We start from the raw sequence: 19,630 nt of genomic DNA on the forward strand, positions 1-19,630 counted from the left end.
CAGGTACCCAGGGTTATTTTTACTAAAAGGTCATTTGTTCCTTTCCAAGTTAAAACTATAGAGTTCATCACAGGAAAAAGAAAAATTAATAAATTGTCTTATGCAACTCTTACTAGCCGTTTTATGGAGTCCATGTGGGAATTGTGTTTACCCAACAGCAGGAGCTACCAGAAATCTGTCAGGTAGTGCCTGCATCAAAATTGCATGTTGGGTGTTAAAAAGCATAACGAAGCCTGCCTTCATCCTTGCACAGCATATTTATGAGGGCGCTGGGGCTAACAGAGTAAGCTTCTAGAATGATTACTGAAGGGAAACACTAGAAAAAAAACTTTTTAATAGGCTTAAGGTATCAGTGTGGAAGAAAAGGGAAAATGCAATAGTCAGAGGAACCCAAGAAATCAGAATGGTCTTCAGATGAGTGATATAATTGCTACCTTTTATTGAATATGGCTGAATGCTTGGCATTTTATTAGTGCTTCTCTTTGAAAAGACCCTTCAAAGAGAGAATTATTATCACCATTGTAAAGATAAAGGAATTTAAGCTCAGAACGTTTAAACAATTTTCCCAAGGTCGCCTAGCCATAAGAAGTCGAGAAAATGTGTACACTGATACTTCTTTGACCACAAGGCTGGCTGATCTCTTTCTATTACACCAGCCTGCCTCTTGGCATATAGAGTAATAGGGAAAAGGGTAGCAAGATGTATGTTGGCTACATTTGAACTATGTAGTCAGTCTCTTGGGGCAGATATTAAGGAAACCAAAAGCAAATCTTTTATGAGGATTGAAAATATCATATCAAAGAACATGTTCAGAAAACTAAAAAAGGAAAAAGAAGTAGACAAAATTTTGTTGACTTTTTGATAAAATTTGCTGACATTTGGAGATATTTATGTTTTTCTGAACATCTGGTGGATATTAGTATGTTTTTATTCACAGTCTTCCATTATTAATGATAAAAGGAAGCTGAGTAATTATGATACACTGCCACAATGAATGAATATCATGCGTGTTTTTTCCAATGTATTACAGAATCTCATCATTCCATCAAATAGAAAAACATAAAGTTATTTTTAAAAGTGGAATATAGATGTTATCTTCTTGTAACAAACTTGTTTCCCATCAGAATAGATCATACTGAGTCAGCAACTCTTGTATTTAAGACATAAGAATACGTTTCAAGTCATAAGATTTGTTATTAATAAGTGATTCAAATTACACTATTAATATTGCTTTTAGTTTGAAAAATGACCTAAATCTGTTATACATTTTTTTTTTGCTTTGCCAAGAGATAATTCCATGTCTTTCATAAGACTTCATGGAAGAGAGATTATTTTATTAGAGATAGAGACACCATGGCTTTGTCTCCTTTGTAGATTGTCAAAATGAAGTATATCTTTACTGACTCTATAATCCTACCCCCTGGCTTTTATCGAGGGCTCCTTCATCTTCACAGAGCCCTTGCAAGTATCTACTACTGAATATAACTGAATCTCTTCCATAAAACACCAGCAACAGCATATCTTCAAAGGTTGGCTAAGATCAGCATGACAGTGGAACTGCAGTTCCTGATGGAGAGGCATCCTCTCCATGAGTGGGGACACTACACGTATTTTCATGTGCCCTTTGGTGGGTGCCTACTTTGGAGCAGGATGATGTGATAGCTCTTATGACATGTACCGCACTCCTTAATCCACACCCCCTACCCTCACTTCCTTTACCCTATGCTCCAGAAACTGCCAGTTTCCCTACAAACCATGTTCTATCTGCCATCTGGGTTTTTGTATATATGTATGGAATACTCACATGCTTCTTTCATTTGTCTAATTCTTATGTATTCTTCATGTTTCAGCTTAGATAACCTTCCTCTGGGAATGAAGATGATTAAGACAGCTACTTTCATTTACTGAGCACTTACTATGTGCCAGGCACTGAGCTTAATAAATGCTTCTTTATATTTAGAAGATCATTTACTCATTTTGCATATTAGTTAAAAAGAACTATAATTTATTGAGTATTTACTGTGGGCCAGACATTGCTTTAAATGTTTTATAGATATTTTACAGACATTCATAAAGGTTAAATAACGTGGTTGTGGTCACAGAGTTGGGGAGTGCGGTGTGGGGGGGCCAAAATTGAACCCACACATTAAGTCAAGCTCCCAAGCCTGCAATCTTATTGCCTCACAAGTTTTCATGTGTAGGACCATCATTTCAACCGTTTTAAAAATGGTGAAGCAGAGGCCCTTCACTCCCTACTTTCACCCTGGAGTCTGGGCATAAATTCTTCCACATGCTCTCCCTTTACCCAGTCATCATGTCACGTTGTATTTGCCATTTTGGTTTTCTGTTTCCCTCTTTCTCGATGAGGAAACAGAAGCTTTGAGAAGGGAAGTCACTTGCCAGAAGACCATTAACAATATTAAATGTTCATGCTGAGATTTGGGCTCTCTCTGTTCCAAAGTCTGCATTTTTCCCTCTGCTGAACAATCTCTTGTAAATGTGAGCCAGGGAATCTCTCCACAGATGTGCATGACAGTAAAATGAAAGCAAAATGACTTGCAAGGATACAGAGAATGTTTCTAGGTCTATTGCTTCATTCTTGTTTGGTTCCTTTAGATAATATGTTTTAAAACATGACTATGAGGACACGTGATGACAATAACTAATAATAACTAAAAAGTTTATTAAGTGCTTATTATTTGCTAGCTATTCTTTGGAGGGTTTTATGTGTATATTCTCATTTATTCCTCACAGTAACCCTGTGATGCAAACCCTATTATCATCCCCATTTTGCAGGTGAGGAAACTGATCCACAGAGGGGTATGTGGCTTGCTTTAAATCCACAACTGGTAGGTGCAGGAACTAGATCTTGAACTTAATTTGACATAACTCCTCATTTGTAGGAGAAATGACATTATTTTCAGTGTTACCAAAAATCACTGTCAATTACAAAACTCTTTGACTCATATAACATATCAGTTGTATATTATGAGACTAACAGCAAACGTGCCTTATGTTCACTACCCTTCAGAGAAACTGATAAATCCTTAGAGAATAAGAGAGAAATGAGTGTGCCTAAAGCACTTCATGCTCATATTTTGCTCCTAATTTCTTTGGAATGACCTAGCTTGAAAAGATGATAAAAGGTTTGTATGGGTCCAACTTTGTTTAGCACAAAGACAGATGGGATCTTGGGATTCTGCAAAGCTGTTCCTCTGCTGGGCATACTTCATCTTCTCTATATAAACTGATCTTCTTTAATTGATGTGGAAGATTCATTGTTCTGACTCTCAGACAAGGATTCCCACACTGTATGTGTTTAAGCCTGGCAGGGCTCTGAAAGGACAGTCTTGTCAAGTCTAAGCACAGTCAGGACACTGTAGTATGCTTCCAGTGACCTGAGACCAATAAAAAAATAGAGATATGAAAGAAGTTTTGACCCTCAAAAACAATTAGTTCATCCCTGGCACTGCCAACTATGATAGAAAACATTGTAGAGCTCCAAGGGCATGGAAATACACTCAGTCAAGTTTGGGAACTAGACAATCTGTTTTCTAAAAACAGTATGAGGACACGAAGATGGTGAATATTGAAGTTTTAATAAGCTAAGGGAAGTATGATTTCACATTTTTACTATGAGATGTTGTTAATAGGTAATAAAAAGCCTTAAATCTAAGCTAATCAAATAAGAGTAAATTTTTTATAGATAGATGATAGATAGATAATAGATAAATAGATTTTATTTATTTATTTGAGAGAGAGAGGGGGCATGAGTTGGGGGAGGAACAGAAGGAGAGAAAGAGAGACAAACAGACTCCCTGTTGAGTGGGGGAACCCTATGTGGGGCTCGATCCCAGGCTCCTGAGATCATGACCTGAGCCAGCCAGGTGCCCTGTAAGAGTAAATTCTTAAACTCAAAGACCAAATCATTCCTTTTTAATCTCCCCGCACACACAAAAAGGAAGAATCACTTGATACTTTTATTTTTTTAATTAGTGTATTTTTTGTAAAAATAAAATATTTATATTATAGGAAATTATTTCTGCTACCCAGAGATACTGACTGCCAAAATAGCTGTCAAAATTTTGGTGATTTCTTTCCAGATTTTTGTATTTTGCACATATTATATATTTTAGTATCCTACTCATTTTCCTATGTCACCAAAAGCCTTCACAATTTTTTCTACTTGAGCAATATTTTATCATTTAGTTACGGCACAACTTACTTAACTATATTATACTATTGCTGAAAATGTTGGTAGTTTCCCAGTTTTCATTTTTATAAAGGATGTTGCAGTTGATTTATTCATAATATGAGTTTTTGCTTCCAAGCCTCCTTATGTATAATACCATATTAGTTTTTCGAAAGTTTGTACATTTTCTTTTCCACCAATGATATCTTAAATTCTGGCCTCTGCACTCTCAGCCCCTGCCCAACTAACATAAGCTGAGTTCTTGTCCAGAAGAACTCTTAATAGAGTTCTTGTCCAGATAGACTAAAGGGCCTACTTATCAGATACCGTGCTGAACAACTGAACTGTCCTACTATTTCCTATCAGATTTTAGACACAGCCTGATATAAAGCTTAAAAAAAAATAATGTCCCATGTATCGTCTAATCTAAGTAAACAGACCCAAACAATACATGTAGTAAAAAGGCTAGAAGTAAATAAATTAAATGTTGACAGTGGTTTTCTTTAGATTGTAAACAATGAGGACTTTCTATCCTTCTTTTACTTTCTATATTTTCTACTATTCTTAAATCAATATGAATTGCTTTTATAATGAAAAATACCCAATATACTTTATTTTTAAGAAAAAAATATAGAAACTAAGCAATTTAGCCCTCTCACAAACCTCACATTCTTCACAATGAATGATACACAGTTTCCCATTAGTAAGTGAAACACCTATAGTCATAGCTATACCTACAAATTCAAGTGGAGGAGGAAGGCAATCATAGGGATCTCTCCAGGCAAAAAAAGAAAAAAACATTTCTGTCTCAATTATCTATATCTTTCAGACAAAATTGTTTTCTGGCCTGGAATTATCCAGATGACTGCCTCTTTCATCTAGTCCCCTAACTCTACATGTACAACTCTAAGACAATCTTTTACCACTGAAAAATTGAGAAGAAAACTCCAGATTAAGAAGGGAAACACAGAAAAATTGGGTTGTGGGTATATGAGAACTCTTTGTACGATCTTTGTAACTTTTCTATAAATGTAAACTATTCTAAAAAAAAGTTCATTTAAAAAAACGAGAACACAAGGCCTCTGGAGCTAGTTTTCTGCCTTTGAGCTACTGTATGACATTAGGGAATAATTGAATATTTCTGGTCTCTACCTCCTAATATATCGAGGAAAAAAGATACATGCACACACACACACATACATTCACATTCATTACCTAATGCTTAGGGGTGTTGCAGTCACATATAAAATAATAGCTACAAAAAAACTTTAAAAAATACAAATCATTAAACAGAGTGAAATAATAATATAATTCAATAATCTATTGGCCAAAATGGAACCTATTTTATAAAATGGAAATTGAAGACAAAAACTTATCTTTAAATAATTTATATTTTCTTGTGATAATTTTTTCAAAAAGAAAGAAAAGTGCTTTGCTTAAAAGCATTCGTCAGTGATGTTTTTTCACTAATTTTTCTTTTCATTTCATGATATTTTTTATCTTGTCTTTAAATTTACATCTTGAAATCCCTTGTAGACCATTATAAATGTCCTTCCTCCTACTTCAGATGTCCTTCAACCTACTAAAGATTTCCATTTAATAATCAAAAACTTGCTTAATATTATTAATAGACATTTCACCATTTCACCCCTTAATAATTTTCTTACTAAACTATGAATTTATTCCAGTTAACATCAATTATGTTGTATACATACCCAAACATAAACATAGTTTTCAAAAATCATAATCAGAGATCCATCGTGTTTATACATCAGTGCTTAATTGATTCTCCTTCAGTCTCCTCCATTACACAAAAAAGATACTACCCAGATATACAAGCCAAAAACCTAGTCATCTTTGATTCATTCCTCCCATGTTACAATTCACAAACAAATCATTTTCAGTCTACCTTTCAGGTTTATGTGCAATAGAAGTTTTGTTGTTTCGTTTTCTCCCTTCATTGCTGCTACCCAAGTCCAAGACTTAGAAATTGTCTTTCACCCACACTACAACAATGGTCTCCTATTTGCTCTTTGTCCTTTCTTTTTCCCCTTGATGATCTCTTTTCCCTATCAGTCAGATCTGCTCAAAACTATCAAAGGGTTGCCCACTGCATTTTAAATTTGTACTCCTTAACATGGCTTACAAAGTTCTATGTAAAAAGGAACTCACTGATTCTCTAATTCATCCTGGCCCTCTTTCTACTCCACCTGACACCCTCCACGCTAGCCACAATGCTGGTTCCTGGAACACCTCTTCCCTACATTAGCGTATTTTTCCATTTGTATCGTTCACTTAGGCCAAGAATCTTCCCAAGGCTCTTCTCCTGGACAGTTCTTCTTCCTCCTTCCTTCTCTACTATGCCTTCCCTTACTCTCTAAAGTAGGTCTCCCACCCTAGTCTGCTATATCTGAACACGCTATTTTTCCCTGTAACATTTCTAATTGAGATGTTGGGTTTTTGTTTTTCATTCTGTAGGCTGCCCATCTCTGTCTGTCTAATATGTATGTCCTTCAGGAGAGAAATTTTGTCTGTTCGACTCACCACTGTATTTTCTATGCTTGTAGTAATTGGCATATAGGAGGAGATCAGTCAATATTTTTAATTGAACAAATAAGTTGATGAATTAATTTGGCATAGATATGACCAAGATCTAGTAAATTCCAAACATCATAAGAGAAAATATGTCTCTTATCTACCACGGATCCAAAGCTCTACATAGTCACACACCAAGAGCCAAAAGTCATGGGTTGATACTGATAGCATTCATTATAGAACGAGTGAGGTGCTTTATTTGAATTATCTATGCCATATTCCACTCCCATCTCTGGACAGAGTCATTTTGGGCTTTTTCTATTTCAAAATAAATGGTTCCTCATAAGCTCCAATTCTAAATGTCGGCTGTTTTATTTCTAACAAATAAAATAGGTGTTTGACTTTCTCCAAATTCAAATTTGTACATGTTTTATAACCCCTATTGATTTCTTGAGTGGTTAACCGTGTACTTGGAGAGTGTAAATTATACACTGGGAGTGTGTTAGACTTGTTAAAAGGTAAACTAACACTGGATACCACAAAGTACCATTTAGAACTAATTTCAAGCCCTAAATGCTGTCCAAGTGGAAAGAAGCTAAGATCCACACATCATCCTTAACTATTTCTAGAGCAGCTTTTTGTACTCAGAGTTATCACTGACCGGAAATTAAGGAAGTACCAGAAGCAAATCCGTTATTCAAAACGGGGAAGAAGGGAAAGAGAGAGAATGAACCCATAGCTATTTAAAATATTTGGGGAATGAACTGTCCTAGATTTAAAAGATTTGCCTTTTACTGAAGGATAACACTTCAAAGAACATTTAATGTTCAAATTTTCTTAATGGAGTACTATAAATTCCCATCCTTCTTAAACAGAAGATGCTAAATAAACTAACACTTTCTTAATGAGTAAGAATTCCATAAAGCACTATCTATTCAGGCATTTTGAAATCGCAGATCAAGAGAGAGTGCGAGAGCATACCCCACCTGTGACGTGGAATTTTTTGTTTGGAAGGTCTTTGGTGTCAGTTTGATTCTTGGTCATTTGCTTCTTTCTAATAAAGGTAAAATGCAGCATCATTTGTTGTATGACAAAATGATTATGTAAGATAACTGCCTTTCTTACAAGATGAATTAATAAGTCAAAAACAAATGTAGCCCCTTCCATGAAGTTTTCCTCTTCTCTCAAAAATTCTTCTTTACTGGGGTGATTAGCATCCTTTGACATATCAGCACCTTTACATAGTTTTTGTGTTACAAATGCAATGAACCACGGATATTTCAACATAAATTTAAACTAAGGTAATCATATTATTTATCACCCAAACTCAGAAGATTCTGAGAGTAAAATTATGCTGGAAAAATAAACATAAACTGAGACTGCCCTAGTCACATACTGACTGAAACCAATCTTTCAGCTCATTTTCACTGGTCCCATATAGGTTATTAGAAAATATATTTCATTAGTGTAAGGGCTTGATTGCTTAACTGTAACTGTATTAATTTGCTAGGGCTGTCATAATAAATTACCATGAACTGGGTGACTTAAAAAAACAGAAGTTTATAATCTCATAGTTCTGGAGACTAAAAGTCTGAAATCAAGGTGGTGTTGGCAGTGCCACACTCTCTCCAAAGGCTCAAAGAGGGAGGAACTCCTTCCTTGCCTCTTCCAGCTTCTGGTGGCTCCTGCATTCCTTGGCTTGTAGCAATATAGCTCTGATCTCTGCTTCCATCTTCACCTGACTATCCACTTGTGTGTCTTCATGTAGCCTTTTTATAAGAACGGTCATTGGATTTAGGGTTCAGTCTAATTCAGTATGAACTCATCTGAACTGCTTATGTATTTCCAAATAAGATTGCATTCTGAAGTTCCAGGTAGGCATGAGTTCTGGGGCAGGCGGGAGGCAGAACATTATTCTACCCAGTACAGTAACTAATAAAATATTTGGTTATTATATTACCAAATAACCATTAGACAGAAAGTTTTACTCAGGGTAAAAAAGTGTATAATACCGGGCATGAGAAAGACTTGTTAATTCGTATTATCATATCTCTAATGTAAGAGGTTAAATGGAGAAACTACACAGAAATCTATGATGGATTATCACCTCATTAAAAGTTTTATTTTAGGAAACAATACCACCTTTATTAGCTGTCTTATTCTGCTTAAACACAAAGATACTTGATTTGTAGACTAAGATATAATAGAGAAATACCATCAAAACAATAACTTTTCAATTCCATTAAACTGTTCAGAGGCTATGCTATGTTCAGAAATTACTTCTTAGAAAAACTATAAACTTCTGCTTAGAATTGACTCCATGACTTTTTTATTTTGTTTTATTTAGAATGCTAATTTGAAATGTTAAACCAACTTTCAGAAATACTCATAGCACAATCAACTACCTTTGTTTCTTAAAATTATTTTGTCTCATCACTGAATATTAGAAAAGATGGTGTACCTTCTAACCCTTTCAATGAGAATCACTTACATTAATCTGGTCAAGTACTAACATATGGCAGTACTCCAACTTTGCAAATGAATCCAAATCTACACCATAAATTCTCTAATTGCCCTTTTTGGGCCATGACATCATACAAGAGAAATGTGCAAACTCATCAACCCATCAATTGCCTATATTTGCACTTTAAAGTCATTTACAGGTATCTTTCTTGTCTTTTATGGTTAGCAACACATTTTTGCTCTCCAGCCTTTTGTCTTTCACTGAAGAAGATTGAAGATGCACAGCAAATATGGCTTTTACTTGTGCATCTATTCCTGTCATACTGAATACATACATTCTAGTGAGTACACTAGGGCTCTCCACCAAATTGCACCTTACCTGTCATTTTTTTTTAAAGATTTACTTATTTATTTGAGAAGGGGCAGGGGCAAAGGGAAAGGGCGAGGGAAAGAGAACCTCAAGCAGACTCTCTGCCGAGCACGGAGCCAGATGCAGGGCTTGATCCCAAGACCCTGAGATCATGACCTGAGCCGAAATTAAGAGTCGGACGCTCAACCGACTGAACCACCCAAGTGCCCCCATTTTTTTTAGTAGGCTCTATGCCCAGCATGGAGCCCAACGCAGGGCTTAAACTCACGACCTGAGATCAAGACCTGAGCTGAGATCAAGAATCAGACACTTAACTGAGCCACCCAGGCATCCCTTACCTTGTCATTTAAAGTAGGGATTGTCTATGACTTTAAGGACACGTTACCGAAATGCAGCTGACTGTTTGAGGCAAACAACTAAGAGGCACTAATCTTTTGAAAGCTGCCACACCAAGGTACCTGTGGCTTCCATATATATTGCCTATGCCTATAATATTTATTCATTTATTCATATTACTTATTAAACACCTATTTTGTGCTAGTCCTTGTTCTATACCCTGGAGATGTTACAGTAAACAGTACATAGTCTTTGCCCTAAGGGAACGTATAGTCTAATGCAAAGCTTTCTTATGTGCCCTGAATGAGTAACTGGTATGTTAATTCATCAATCCACCTTAGCTTTCAGGAAGCTTGGGTGGCTAGAGTCCCCAGGATGGTGGTCTCCTTCTTTTACCTAAAACCAAATGTTATCATTTTTTATGTGTGTCATTATGTGAAAAATCCAAAGATGCCATGGTCCAATGCAGCGTTTCCCAGAATGGAGTCTGGTGGAACAGTCCCACAAAATGTTCCTGTAAGAGAGGTTCGCTAAACAAATAAATTTAGGAACACCCCATAATGTGTGTCCTTTCTTGTCATCTCACAACACAGGTTAGCCTTTTAAGACTCAGAAAAGGTGATCTAGGCTGACTAATCAGAATTTGGAAATCAGAGGCATTTAGGTGAGTTAGTATGGGCTCCTGCAGGGAGAATGATTAAAGTGTAAAAAGAGAAGAACTTTAGGAAAGCATCAATACTTGAAGAATCTGTTGGAAAACAAAAGCCTACAAAATAGTCTAGGAAATAAAAACCCCCCCAAAAATAACCAACAAAAACCAAAACCTAGTGTGGAAGTCTAAGGAAGAGAAACCTTCAAAAAGGTGGAAGTGGTCAGCTGTATCAAATTACTGAGAGATCAGGACATTGGAAATCGGAGAAGAGACTACTAGTTTTATCTTGAAAGATGCTGTGGGTTGACTGCAGTCACAGCAGTTTTTCTGAAGGGCTGACCAGAGAGCCATGGGTAAATAGTGAATGGAAGTTAGTGCAGGAAGTAAAGAAACAGGAGTGGAGACAATACTTTTATGAAGTTTAGCTTCTTAAGAAGAAGAGAAGGAAGACAAGAGGCCTACAAAGGCACATGCATTATGAGAAGTTTGTAAATTCTTATTTTAAGAAGGAAGACATTCGAAAATGTTTAAGTGTTAGTGGCAAGGAGCAAAGAATGAAGGAGAATTGAAGATACAGGAGAGGAAGGAGATCACTGATGGAGAGAGCTCTTGAGGAGGATGGAGAAGTTGGGATTCATGATGGTTTGCCCTCTGACAAAATCTGTCTCCCAGGAGAGGAGGAAGAGAAAAGAAAAAAAAAGAACTGATTTTCAGAGCAGCAGTAGGATCCATGTGGGATAAAGAATCAGAAATCATAAAGGGAAAACAATAAATAAGATATGGAGGCCAGATACTGTCTTCTTTTTAATGAGTTCTTAACTACATGGTCTGCATATTACACTGGCAAGAGCTGGCTTTGACCCCGGTTCTGCTTACTGATCCTGTAAATTTCTAAGATAAGCAATTCAACCTATTTGAGCTTATGTTTCTTCATTTACACAAAATGGGATTTTTATAAATCTACCTTAAAGAGCTGTAATAAGGAATACATTTTTATCATGTTAAGTATTAACAATGTTGGGCATGTTGTAGATTCTCCAGTAAATGTAGATAATATTTATCATCATCTTGTCTTGCAAATCTGTTTTCTTGGCTATGTTTAGAAGACAACACACAAAATCATGGGGAGACAACCAATAGATATAATATGTTACATAAAGTGCATAGCACAGCACCAGACACATAGTAGGTACTCAAGAAATATTCATTTAACAAATTACTAAAAGCCATTTTTTGTCCTATTGACATTATTAAAACCTTTATTTCTGCTGCACTTCAGTGACTGCTCCAGCCTAAATCCTCCTCACTCTCTGCTGGTTAATAACTTCAGAGTCACAGAGGAAAACAAATGTGTCACCTAGAAAGGTTTATCCGAAAGATTTAACCATTTCTGCAAATTCAGCCCATGAAGGGAAAAATGGCTCACTCACATAGCCCAGAAGGCAGAAGTGAACAGGACCTGAACCGTCTGTCACTTGCTCTGTCATTTTCAGCATTGTCACTGAACAGGCTCACTAAGAAAGGATGCCCAGTCAGCCACTGAGCAAATTAACTTGGCCAGAAATGTATAGATTTAGTTTAAGACTAAAGAAAGAAAGGAAGGGGCATATTCTTGACATAAAATGGCTTCCTGTATTTTTTTTTCTTTCTCTAAAGTTTGTAGTAAACTTTGTCGTCAAAGAACAGCTTGGAAGTAAGAAGGGTGGCTGCAGCAAAAGCTCAGTGGGGAAAGCTCTAGCAAATTGCCCCAGATAAGCTTAAGGCAACTCCAGCTCTGGACTCCTGAGAGGTTAATGATCCCTACCTCTTCTCAAGGCCTGATATTTATGAAGTGTTGTCAAAGACATCTAAAGTTCCATAAAATACTATATTTTTAAAAGGTCTTCAAGCTAAATCCTCTAAACCTATAGGAGTTACCCACTTGCTGAGAGTTAATAGGCTCTTGACTAAATGGTGAAGTTTGAAAAGGACCATTAGAGGCCGAGTACAGTTTCTCCCAGTAGCCTGCTCCCTCACGCTTTTGAGGACTCTGCCATCCGAAGCCAGGCAGGGCATTTCAGGGCAGAGGATAGAGCAAATGGCTAAAAATCTGCTTATTTTTCTTTTAATAATAAACAGGTAAGTATATATTTATTTTATATTATATATATATATCATATACATATAAGATATATATTTTTGGAGGTCCAGAATTTATAGCTAAATCTGTGATTTAGCCTTGTGATGCCAAGTCCTGGAGTTATAATAACTGTATTTGGATGTCATAAGTTAAAATGCTTACATACAAGTTTCTTTCCAAGATTGTACAGATTTCTCAGCTTTTATCTATGTAAATATATTACCAGTAGAAACTGAGATAATAAAATCCCATGCAAATAATCGTGCAATATTGTTGCATTTCAGTCACTCCAGTCTCCAAATTACTATTCTATTTCAGATGCTAGTACTTTTCCCAATTTAAATTCAAGCAATTTTTGAATAAAGTCATTAAGGCCTTGCCTGAGAATGTAGTAACATGAAAATTAGTTTTCCTCTGCTTTATTTTAATTTGTATGTCCAATAGGAAATTTATACACACAAGTGGTAATATGGATAGTGCCTAATCGATGGTGGGGTAAGAAAGAATTTCTCCCAATCTCTGCCATCCTACTCCCAACCCAGATCACTGCCTAACTGGGAAAATTTTGGATCCAAATAGTTTCAATGACTCTTCTGAAAAAAATAGGTTCAACTGGTAGAAGAAATATTGCATTTGTAGCAAAGGACTTGGTTTCTGTTTTGAAGTTATTTTTCCAAATCTTTAACAGAGATTAAATAACTAGGAACATTGTGACTGAGTCTCTGCTCTTTACAAAACTTGAGAATTGATTGCGTCCTGAAATGCTTTCGTGTCCCTTGCACTCGCCAGTCACCTGTAGCTGGCATTCTCATTTGAGTCTCTGTCTTAGAGGCTTAAAAAAGGAGAGACCTTTCTCATCTACTCATCTGTGCCTTGAAGAAACTATGACAGCAGGTAAAGCTATTATGGAATTTGTTAAGTTGCAAGAACTCCTATTGCATTACATTCAGAACCTGTTCAATAGGAATGCTTTTCTGGTCTTTAAAAAACTATTGCAACTCAAGCTAGATATGAGGCTTTACTGCACCTCATACGTTTATACCTGATAAGGAGAGGAAATCCTAAGAATTCTATATCTTCTCTGAAACCAGCTCTAATCAACACAACGGGAACAATCATGGCTTCACTTCCAAATTCATAATTTGATTCTGTCCCAGGCACAATATAAATATAATAGAAAGAAAGAATTTTTTTTCTTATTTTCAAATGGCTTTGGCACTATGGCAGTAAGTAGGAGACAGGTAAAATCGAGTAATCCCAACAGGTGTGCAAGTGCATGAATACAAGGGGTTTCCTTGTGCCATTATTAAATGGAAAAAAAAATGGAAGTATTATACAAATATATTCAAAATGGAAAATTTTAGTTTTCCAGAAAAGTTGTGGCCCACTTTGCCCACAGGAAAAGCTTGTTAAAAACATAACAAATGAGATGGCAATACTCATGTGCCTGTGCTTGTCAAAGATAATTTGTGATGTTAAAGCATGATGTTAGAAATTGAATTTAAAAGAAAAACAAAACTGGGGCATCACGTTGCCCAATTTCAAGCTATATTACAAAGCAGTGATCACCAAGACAGCATGGTACTGGCACAAAAACAGACATATAGACCAATGGAACAGAATAGAGAGCCAGATTGGACCCTCAACTCTATGGTCAAATAATCTTCGACAAAGCAGGAAAAAATATGCAATGGAAAAAAGACAGTCTCTTCAATAAATGGTGCTGAGAATGTTGGACAGCCACATGCAGAAGAATGAAACTCGACTGTTCTCTAACACCATTCACAAAGATAAACTCGAAATGGATGAAAGACCTCAATGTAAGACAGGAATCCATCAAAATCCTAGAGGAGAACGTAGGCAGTAACCTCTTTGACATCGGCCACAGCAACTTCTTTCAAGATACATCTCCAAAAGTTAGTGAAACAAAAGCAAAAGTGAACTTTTGGGACTTCATCAAGATAAAAAGCTTCTGCACAGCAAAGGAAACAGTCAACAAAACAAAGAGGCAACGCACAGAATGGGAGAAGATATTTGCAAATGACACTACAGATAAAGGGCTGGTATCCAAGATCTATAAAGAATTTCTCAAATGCAACACCCAACAAACAAATAATCAAGTCAAAAAATGGGCAGAAGACATGAACAGACACTTCTTCAAAGACATACAAATGGCTAACAGACACATGAAAAAATGTTCATCATCATTAGCCATCAGGGAAATTCAAATCAAAACCACACTGAGATACCACCTTACACCAGTGAGAATGGCAAGAATTGACAAGGCAAGAAACAACAAATGTTGGAAAGGTTTTGGAGAAAGGGGAACCCTCTTACACTCTTGGTGGGAATGCAAGTTGGTACAGCCACTTTGGAAAACAGTGTGGAGGTTCCTCAAAAAATTAAAAATAGTGCTACCCTATGACCCAGCAATTGCACTCCTCGGTATTTACTCCAAAGACACAGATGTAGTGAAAAGAAGGGCCATATGCACCCCAATGTTCATAGCAGCAATGTCCGCAATAGCCAAACTGGAAAGAGCCGAGATGCCCTTCAACAGATGAATGGATAAAGAAGATGTGGTCCATACATACAATGGAATATTACGCAGCCATCAGAAAGGATGAATACCCAACTTTTACATCAACATGGATGGGACTGGAGGAGATTATGCTAAGTGAAATAAGTCAAGCAAAGAAAGTCAGTTATCATATGGTTTCACTTATTTGTGGAACATAAGGGATAGCATGGAGGACATTAGGAGAAGGAAGGGAAAAATGAAGGGGGAAAATTGGAGGGGGAGACGAACCATGAGAGACTATGGACTCTGAGAAACAAACTGAGGGTTCTAGAGGGGAGGGGGGAGGGGGGATGGGTTAGCCTGGTGATGGGTATTAAGGAGGGCACGTACTGCATGGAGCACTGGGTGTTATACGCAAACAATGAATCATGGAACACTACATCAAAAACTAATGATGTAATGTATGGTGACTAATATAACATAATAAAATAAAATTTAAAAAAAAGAACTACTCAATCCCCCCCAAAAAAATCGAGTCTCTCCCATTGCCTCTCTTTTGCCTTCAAAATTAAGCATTACTGTAAATTTTGTGTTTACTATTTCCTTGTTTTTCTTTGCAATTTTACTAAATATATGTGTTCCCAAAACAAAAAATAAAATAAAATAAGAAATTGAATTTAATCCACAAACATATTGTTCCTGCAAAGGAAGATAATGCATAAAAGAGTTCACTTTATGCTAGAATGTCCGAACTATAGACATTGTAAATATTTAAGATATCGTATGCCCTTTGATAAAGTAAAATGTCCCCATAATTAAGCCAAAGTGATTTATTTCCTTTATTTACTACACCTAAATAATGTTCCTACTTGTTTAATTCTTTTTCCCAGCATATCAAAAATAATATTGTACAATAAATATCAGTATATATTTATTGGTAATTTATTTTAAGTAAACATTAGCAGTAAAAATAAATATTACTTTTAGAGTTCAAAGAACCTAGAGATCTGAAATAATCAAATCTCCTACACAGTAACACACTACAGAATCTGAGCAGTAGTAAGAAGGCTTCTTTTTACCACCAGAAACTCACTACTTCACTCTACTACTCACTCACTTACTGAACGGCTCTAGTTGCTTAAAAATGTGCAGTAGAAATCTGCCTCTTAAAACATCTCCTGAATCCTCCATGTTACCTCTAGTTTAGGATCTTTCCAACTTAACTCTGAAATCCTTACACAGAAGCAAATCAGTGGCACAGGGAGCTGTAGATATTCCAAAGAAAGGCCTGGTTAAAGCAAAGTAGTGCTATCTCCAGAGAAATATCATCTGACCAGCCCCCACAAGGCCTCCCAGACTATAGTGCACCATGGGCCGGGCCCGGCCAGTCCTCTAGCTTGTAAGTGCAGAAGTTTGATCTTAACAAAACGCCAGAACTGAGTGGGCTGGAGAAAGCTGACTTATGCCAAAAAAAAAAAAAATACACAGAAAGTCAGAACTAATCAATTCAACTCATATGAAATATACAACTGTCAAATGGATAAGAAATCCAGGTGGTACTGTAGGCTACGTAGAAATCAAATTATTTTAAAACTGCTCAGACAACAGAGCATCAGAACAAGGGAAATGCGTTGACTGAGTGAATAGTTAGCAGCATCAGACACTAATAGTCTTGTGCATCCATTTCTGCACCTGGGACTCTGGGTTCTCAAGTTCGGATTGGCTTCTCAGGGCAACACCACCCTGGAGAGCACTTGAATAGAGAACATGACTTTCAGAAGCTTCTTTTGCCAATCTCTAACCCTTGTCCCAGGAAACATTCTTTCTTTGGATACGTGGATAGTTTTAGGCAAGTTTTACACTGTCATATTTCTGCTTCAATCCATAATGTGTTGCTTTGATAGATTAATTCTCTGAACAACATCTTACTTCCAGCTTTTGGGGAAGAAAAAGGCAGAGATAATGCTGAACACACACGTACACACACTCTGGGCTATATTGATTTAAGTCTCTAAACCGCCATGCCCGGCTCTGCCCCTTTTCTACCCACTTCCCTTACTTGAGTTATGAAAAGTTAAAACCTTGCCAGTCCTCATTCCCTCTGTCTCTTGCCTCCCTCCCCCATCTCTTTCCCTGAATGTGCCAGGATAGAAACAATACATGTAGCTGTGCTTCAGAGCGACCCACTTCTATAGCTCTTGACTAGAGCATTGACCTGCAATGGGCATGCAACCGTGTTAGCTCTGCTGCAATTAACTCAGATTATACCAGAAATGGTTTCTTAACAGGGTCATGATCCCTTTCAGAATAAATCATTTGTGAATATTTAGTAGGAAACTAGTTGAAGATTTTACACAAAAACATGGAGAGTTTCTACCATTGTCACTATCTCTTTTAGCAGAAAGAGCACAAAACTTACATTAAACCTCTTTCAGTGGAGGACAGAGAAATGGATGTCTAAATCATCAGCCACTGTAGGAAACATACAGACCTCCAAAGTATCATTTTTAGATGATTTTAAATCTTTAAGTGCTTCAGGATTGCTTGAATACCTAGGCATAAACATCAGGGTCACAAATACCATTGTCCATACACAAACTTGGTTGGAATATTAGATTTTCTGTGTCTCTATTCTTCTTAATATACTCAAATCTCGTTTCTAAAATATGTGTATTGCATTACTAGAAGTGGTTATATATTCAGGTTTTCAACAACTGGTTTACTTGATTGGATTGACTACATATATTGATGATTCTTCATTTTCTTGCTCAGGGATCATTTCTTCTACTCACTTATTTTCGATCTCTCTAACTTTCTTATTTGACAGTATCCTACGAGCAACATAACAGAGCACTCCAAGCTCATAAGGAATGGTATAAACTAATTAGCAGATTTTATGATGGAAACTCTTGCCCTCACACGTGATCATCCTGTCTGGATAATGAACTTTGTGGAAATATCTGGTTCCTACTACACTAAGGCAGCAGCCTCACTCAAACAATCTCTTACTTTGCCCTTGGACTTCGGTTCATAATTATGAATATGGTACAAATCCAGAAACAAAAACAGTATGGGGCGAGGGATGGAGTTAAAAATAAAATAGCCTAAAAATGGATTTTGAGTTAAGAAAATTCTTGATCTTCTTTTGCAACTGACAAAAAGAAAAATAGTCCTAATAAGATGTGTTTGAAAAATACCATGCCTGAAATCACAATGCATAACTGAAGTAGAGGGAAGTTAAACAGAAAATTCTCCTGCATGCAGGTGTGTGGAAACACTAAAGGGTTACTAACAAACACTAAATAGAAGCGTTGAATAGTTTGTTATGGGGAGAAGATCCAGAAATAAGAGTGAGCATCAGTGCTGGTCCGTTACATCAGCAGTGAGGCTGGCAAACCCTACTGTGAAAGTCGCCTTTAAACAGCAGGCGCATGGTTTGACCACTCTAGCTTCTAGCCTCTTGGCAGCGGCAACAAATGAGCCTAGTCTTCACCACAGATTCATGAATGACCACAAGCCATCTCAAGCTGCATCAAAATAGCATCGTCATCCTGCTTCTGTTTTGGTCACATATTCCCATATTGGAAAATTCACCCAACATTATTTATTTCAATTTTTGTGTGTTTGCTCATTACAGCTGTAATTTGTTACTAAAAACACCATGACATAAAATTCTAAAGTACCTTGGAAGAATGGGAGAAACCAAAAGAGAAAATTTTGTATATTTTTAGTCTTTTCCATGGAAGTGGTTCATTCATTTTAACAATAATCATCAAAGTAGGAATATAATACAAACAAAATATCACCTAAATAGGTAAAGAGACACAAATATAGGACAAATGAATGATTTAAATGCCATCTCCAGTCTCTCTAGCATACTTATGATAAATCCTTGATTAATTTGAGCTGTAATTTGAAATATTACCCATCATACAAATGTGCATAAATATTCCTACACAGGAAAACACTTAACATATTTAACAATATACTTCAAACTTAAAAGTTCTGCAGATGACTAATTAGATCTTAAAATCATAGATATTTTACAGCTCTGCTTAAACATAAATAATGCATTTGTCCAATTCACCCATATTAAAGGTATTTTTTCTCCTGATGAATATATGCATCATCCATGACTGCCAGTACCAAACTATAAGGATGCACTGTGATAAAAGCTATACCTGTATGTGAAATAATAGGAAATAATTTATTTCATAAAAATAGTAATTCATTTTTAATCTTCTATTACCACTGCTTCCATTACTTCTCTTGCTGTGGATTGAAGAGTATCTCAGATTGAAATCAAGACAATTATATTTTTCATGTGTTTAGGCAAGAATTTTAAAGTTTGTCAAGTCAGGTCGCAGATTTTGGAAAAGACTCAAAAAAGGCAAACTTGATATTATAAGATGATGTAATCAAAGACTATTTAGAGATAGTAT

General features: G+C 36.3%; 1 protein-coding gene across 3 annotated transcripts in view; it reads left to right on the forward strand.

The window, feature by feature from the left end:
• The window catches only part of TMEFF2 (transmembrane protein with EGF like and two follistatin like domains 2), a 224,846-nt gene that overhangs the window by 198,457 nt on the left and 6,759 nt on the right, over positions 1 to 19,630 (forward strand). The window lies entirely within an intron of this gene.

Source organism: Callorhinus ursinus, unplaced genomic scaffold (assembly GCF_003265705.2).
Source record: "Callorhinus ursinus isolate GAN/ISIS: 27379988/994484 unplaced genomic scaffold, GSC_fseal_2.0 scaffold2, whole genome shotgun sequence".
Lineage (NCBI taxonomy): Eukaryota > Metazoa > Chordata > Mammalia > Carnivora > Otariidae > Callorhinus > Callorhinus ursinus.